Genomic DNA, 6,501 nt, shown 5'->3' with positions numbered 1-6,501 from the left:
CACACACACACACACACACACACACACACACACACACACACACACACTCACACACCCCTCCTCTGAGCTCTATTCAAACGTCCACTAAAGCTCTTATCTGCGGATCACATTGTGCTTTCATCTGCTTCCCTGGCTACTGAGCTTCTCCAAGATAAGGACCCCTCCCTACTCCCTCTGAATCCCCAGGGCCTGGCCTAATGTAGAGCCCAATAAACATTGGTTAAATGCTGCCGCTTCATCCCATACCCACTGCCATCCAATACTCTCTCGCAGTACTGTTAAATCTCTTTACTTCTCTGCTTCTGCTGCTCTGTGAGAGCGTAGGAGACCAGGGACCATTTCTCAATGCCTGTGTGTTCCCTAGACCTAGGGGAGTTGCCTGGGCCTAGGAGACTAACCACAAGGTAGTGTTTGCAGAGTGTACATGAGGCATAGACTGAACAGGGTGCTGGCCCTGCCTCTTCCACCCACCATGGCTGACATCTGAGGGGAGTGCCCCTATTGCCCTGGGCCTATAAAATCACCTTTACCGTTCTAGAAGATTCTGTAAAAGGTTGAAATTCAGGAAGCTATTATAGATATCCCTGGTGGGGTGAACTGTACAAATAGGTAAGAGTTAGAAGGCCTGGGTTCTGGTTCTGAACTAATTGGCCATGTGGCCTTGGGTAAGCCATAGAACATGAGGCAATAATATATCTACCTCACAGAGTTTTTTTTAATATTTCTATTGACTCTTTTAAAGAAATGGAAAAGTAATATGTGCTTACAATAAGAAGTAATACATGATAGAAGAAAATAGAGTGAAATGCCAGCTTTCCGTCCTCCTACCCCGGATCAATCTCTCTGACACCCAGGCTACCTGCCACGCATCGGGATCTTTTGGGGATCTGGTGAGAGCACGACTTAACATGGAAATGAAGTGGTGTGTAAATGTATGATGCTCACACAGATGCCAAGTATTGTTATCACTACTGCTGTTAGTAGTAGTATTGGTAGTTTGAGACACAGGGTTTGTATTTGAGAATTCCAAAGCGAACTACTTGGGAGGTAGGGTAGGGGTTAAATAGCAAGGCTGCCTACAACAGCAATAATGTGAATCCCCAAAGAGGTTTAAAATTATCTACCGCTAAATGCTTCCAGGTTAGGAAGCAAGAAGAATTGGTGGCAATTCAGCGTGGGAGTCAGAAGGCCTGCGACAGACCTCACTGTGCCTCTCCACACCATGGCACCTCTGGAAAGTGCCTGGACCTCTGAGTCCCACTTTCTACTGTAAAATGGAGGTAGTGAAAGTATTCTGTTCAGAGCGCTGAGATAGGGATTAAATGAGTGAGGATACCTAAAGCACTTAGCACAGGGGCTGATATACAGTGAGTGCTCAATAAGTATGAGCTTATGGTTAGTGAATCCCTGAACAGATGGCCATAGGAGAGCTGCCCAGAAAGATCTTTTCCTGTTGCATTTACTTTTCAACTGTGCTGGGATTCAGTGCCTTCTGATGGTCCAGCAAATATTCAGAAGAAGAGATTCCAGGTTTCTTGCAGCTGAAAACAGCCTTCCCTGGATCAATAAGGCTCCCACTGGCGTTTTCCATTTTCTGTACTTGATCATCTTGTCCTCCTGCACAAGTTATCACTGTGCGTCATTGCAAGTGTGAAACCCAATGAGAATTCACTTCTTCAGCCATCGTACCCAGAACTTGCTCTGGGGAGAGTCACTGGCCAACTGGCAAGACGGCCTCTTCTATTTTTATTTTTCATTAAAAGGAAAAAGAAATTAAATTGACAAGTGGATAATGCCATATATCAGTGTGATGCTATTCCTAATTAATTTATTGGCTTTGGTTCATACAACGTGGTTTTCCTTATTAAAATGTTCAGCTTGGAGGCATGCCTCCTGCTCCTTGAATTTCCCATTAGGTTTACAAATGAGACTGTTGCCCTGACTGATGTTTGCTGGGAGAGCCTTTCTGCCTTTTATCTGCTTTCTATCAATCTCCCTGCTGTCAAACTTGTTCTTGAAATCTTAACTTTCCCCACTGTAATTTATTTTATTTTATTTTTTAACATCTTTATGCTTTACAATGGTGTGTTAGTTTCTGCTGCATCACAAAGTGAATCAGCTATATGCATACATATATCCCCATATCCCCTCCCCCTTGCATCTCCCTCCCACCCTCCCTATCCCACCCCTCTAGGTGGTCACAAAGCACCAAGCTGATCTCCCTGTGCTATGCGGCTGTTTCCCACTAGCTGTCTGTTTTACATTTGGCAGTGTATATATGTCCATGCCACTCTCTCACTTTGTCCCAGCTTGCCCTTCCCCCTCCCCGTGTCCTCAAGTCCATTCTCTACGTCTGCGTCTTTATTCCTGTCCTGCCCCTCGGTTCTTCAGAACCTGTTTTTTTTCTTTTCTTAGATTCTATATATATGTGTTAGCATACGGTATTTGTTTTTCTCTTTCTGACTTACTTTGCATGACAGACTCTAGGTCCATCCACCTCACTACAAATAACTCAATTTCGTTTCTTTTTATGGCTGAGTAATATTCCATTGTATGTATGTGCCACATCTCCTTTATCCATTCATCTGTTGATGGACACTTAGGTTGCTTCCATGTCCTGGCTATTGTAAATAGTGCTGCGATGAACATTGTCCCCACTGTAGTTTAAAGATGTTTCTTTCCCTTACAGTTTAGCTGTTGGGGAGCGTGGTCTTTGCCTAGAATTCAGGGCTGGGGGCAGTTCAGAGAGATAGCAGGGGAGGGGCAGGCTCTGCAGCCCTCAGCGTGCCCTGGCAGGAGTCCTGTGATGTGACATCCCAAGGACATCCCAAGGACACTGGGTGTTTGCTTATTCTTGGTTTCCAGGCTTCAGTGAGGGTTATTATCACCTGTGGGCTTCTCTTGGCCTCCCATCAGTTCTGCCTGATGCCCATACCTTCGAGGTCTGTTTTGACACACAGCATGTGCCTGGGAACCCTGCAAACATTGGCTTGACCTAACAGGGCCCACCCCTTCTTTTCTGGCGACACGGAACCTGCCAGAACACAAGGGCTGGAGGCCTTCAGACGTTCTCAGCACTGTCAAAGCTGAGATTCCAAATGGCAGTCTTGGCTTCCTCCCCAGTTTCTCTTTCTTGAGAATCTGTGCTCTTTGCGTAACAGCTAAGGGCCCGTTGGTTGCCTGCCTTCCCAGTCCGGTCCGTGGAAGTTTGAAATCAGCTGTGAGGTGTGCTCCTTCTAAGGAATAAGGAACAGAGCCCAGAGACCCAGCTTTACAACTGCTGTGGCTTGTGGTGAACATTTGGACTTGTTGGACAGGGATGCAGGTGAGAACTTGGAGAGGGGCCTGTTTAGGATGTTAATCTGCATTTCCTGGAAGGCTACGCACGGAAGCCTTAGATAACAGCCCGGGTTGAGACTTGAATGACAAACGGGTGCCGGCTCCAAGCCTTCCCCACGGCTGCCCTGGGACAACACCCAAAGGAACTGGCATTAAAATAGGCAGCTTAGGCAGTGCTCTCCCACCCCGGGGGATGGTCACAGGCCCCCTTTGGAAACTGGGTGAAAGCTGTGGATGGGTTCCCAGGAATGTCCATCAGCCCACTCAACGCTTTGCATGACAGATTTATTTCCATCTTGGGGAGGCCCCCTGGACTGAAGGGTCTAGGGTTATCATGTCTTGAACACAAAATGCAGGACACAGGTCATTTCCTTGCCTCTGACACAGTCTCCGCTCTCCTGCAGACCGCCGTGTCTGCACTGTGAACAGTCTTGGTTAAACCCCAAAGCCAAATGGTCATCAGATGCAGGCAGCACCTGGTCACTTGGCACTGAGAAAAACTTAATACAGCCATAAACATTTTATGTGGGTCTTTACCACTGTTATTTAATTAAGTGTCACATTACCATGCACCAGGAGAGCTGTACTGTGCAGCTGGGTGACAGATGGATGGACCAGCAACAGAAAGAGACCGTGAGGGGTTCAGTGTGTCTGAAAGAGCAGCAGCTTGGAAAGGGAACAGATGAGGGCTTGAACCTTTGCTCTGTCCTGTAAGTGATTTGACCTCTCAGAACCTTACTTTCTTCACCTGCAAAATGGGATCCATTTAATAGAGACTCCAGCAGGTGAAGATTCACTAAATGATGTGTAGAGTTCCTACCCGGAGCTTGCCACTAGAGTTTACATGGGAGTGCCTGACTTGCACGGGGCCTGTGACTCATGGTTCTTGTGTTGTCCCAGCTTGGATGTCACTCCTGGCATAGAACTGGCATTTCTGCTTCCTGTAGCTCGTTCACAGGTTTGTTCTTCCTTATTTGAGTTTCCCAGTTTCATATTCAACGTTTGGCAATGCTGAGAAAATGCTGGCCTTTATATGAAGAGGATTTTGTGAATCCACTGGGGACGCGTGGGGGTAGACAAACAGAGGTGGATGTGTGGGTCCATCCCCTAGTTCTTTCCTGGAGATCGATGTGATCAGACCCCTCCTGTCCAAAGGAGGCGGCTGGCTGTGCTGAAAGGTTCTATGTGACAGGAACTGGTAACACCAGCAGACCTATGTAGGGATGGAACCTTGGCCTTGTTGTTTTCATGTTTTCAGCAACTGAGTTTGAGGTATAAAGGCACAACTCAGGAAATCCCCATTTCCAAGTATTTTTTCCCGTTCTGTGGATTCAGATACAAAGGTCAAAAGAAATTCAGAAGGGAAAATGAAATTCGTAGACAGATAAATTAAAGGGTTGGATTTACATTTTATCTATCTATCTGTTATGAATAATAATAAAGGATCTGTGTGTCTAGAAGGATGGTTATTTATATACATCCCTTATCATGGAGGAAAAAAGACACTGTTTGTTGAGTCATCCTTCATTGAGATGTGAAGCTCCTTTGTCTCCATCCACCCATTGTTCATTCATTCATCATCTGCCCGTCCATCCATCTATTCTTCCATCCATGCATCCATCCATCTGAATCTACTATAGTCAAGGTACTGAAAGTTTGTAAGTACCATAGTTGTCTTTTTTGTGGAGCCAGGTTAGGGTAGTGCTTAAGTTCTTTGATTTTAGAGTCCAACAGACTGCTTTGGGCTTATAATCCTACTCTTCATTCGCTAACTGAGGAAACGTCAGTAGGTTGCCTACCTATTGAAGCACCAGTTTCCTCATCAGAAAAATGAGGGTTAGAATATCCTCTTGTGAGGAGCCAATGAAATAATATACGTGCAGCGTTTTGCCTTGGTTGGAGCATGAATGAAATTCTTATAAAAGAGTAACTGACACAATACGTGACTATAGTACGTGCTCATTAAATAGAATACAACTGCATAGTGAAGAAAAAGCACCTCTGAAATGCTTAAATATTATTTAGCTTGCAAAAATTCAAAGTAGGTGCAAATTTTAGGCACATACCTCATGTGCAGGCAAGTGACTATTCATGCTTTGTGAGTGTGTGTGTGTGTGTGTGTGTGTGTGTGTGTGTGTGTGAGTGTAAATCAAGGAGTATATACCTTATGGGGCAAGATTTCCCTATGTGTTTATGGTGATAAATTCTATATCCGTTTAGCTTCCCATGTGGGAAATTTAGAAGGTAATGCCTTCCTCCCCAACACCAGTTTTATAATATATGAGGCCTTTGGAAATATATATTTCAGTTGTATGGTCTTTGCTAGGCATAGTTCCTTATGTTGTTCCTGGTTGTACCATTCTTTGTAAAGAACTTTGTCTTCTGTGCATGGAATGCCAATGATTATAGGTATTAACAACTCCTTGCTCCTCGTTATTAGTTGGGTATTCTTTCTCAATATCCTTATTTCTCAAACATCCTTATTCGTATTATGGTTTTATTCAGACTCCCCACATGCATCTTATAAAGTAATTTAGAAAACCCTCAGTATTCAGGCAAATGACAAAAAGGAGATTTAACTTTCAGGAAATAAGGGGAAGATTTTAATTTCTTGATAAAGGAGACTCTGGAAGAGACTCTGTCTTCAGTCAAAACTGATTTGTCCTGGTGTAATTGTTGCTTGAGGGAAGGTCCCGACTCTCATACCAAACATTTCCCATTTATTGTTACCAGCTTGGTTCTGACAGATATTTTATCTCAAGTGTCTTTACAGCAAATCCTAAAGGCATATCTAGAGGATTATTTAATAACATCTGGAAGCACAGACAAAAGAGATGACACAGGAAATAAAGCAAAGCAAGGGAACAGAACAAGCCCAGGACAGGGCATCCCAGACCCTTACGAGGAGTGGATAATGGTGCTTTTAGCCCAACTGTGGGGAAAGGGATTAGGAGAAACAGCGAGGGAAACAGACCACCCAGGCTGAGATGTGTTCATTCTTGTTTCACAATTTGAAGTGGAATGGAAATCCAAATTAATTTCTCAGGAGAGCATCAACTCCTTTGTGTAAGGCAACAAACAGCGGGTCGGATATGCCACATAAAACCCAATAGCAGCGACTTGATTCTGTGCCGAGGTCCCCAGCATGGGAATGCCACCTCC

This window comes from Aethalodelphis obliquidens, unplaced genomic scaffold, assembly GCF_003676395.1.
Source record: "Aethalodelphis obliquidens isolate GAN/ISIS:26980383/991018 unplaced genomic scaffold, ASM367639v1 scaffold2, whole genome shotgun sequence".
Lineage (NCBI taxonomy): Eukaryota > Metazoa > Chordata > Mammalia > Artiodactyla > Delphinidae > Aethalodelphis > Aethalodelphis obliquidens.
Note: the sequence above shows the minus strand (reverse complement) of the source record.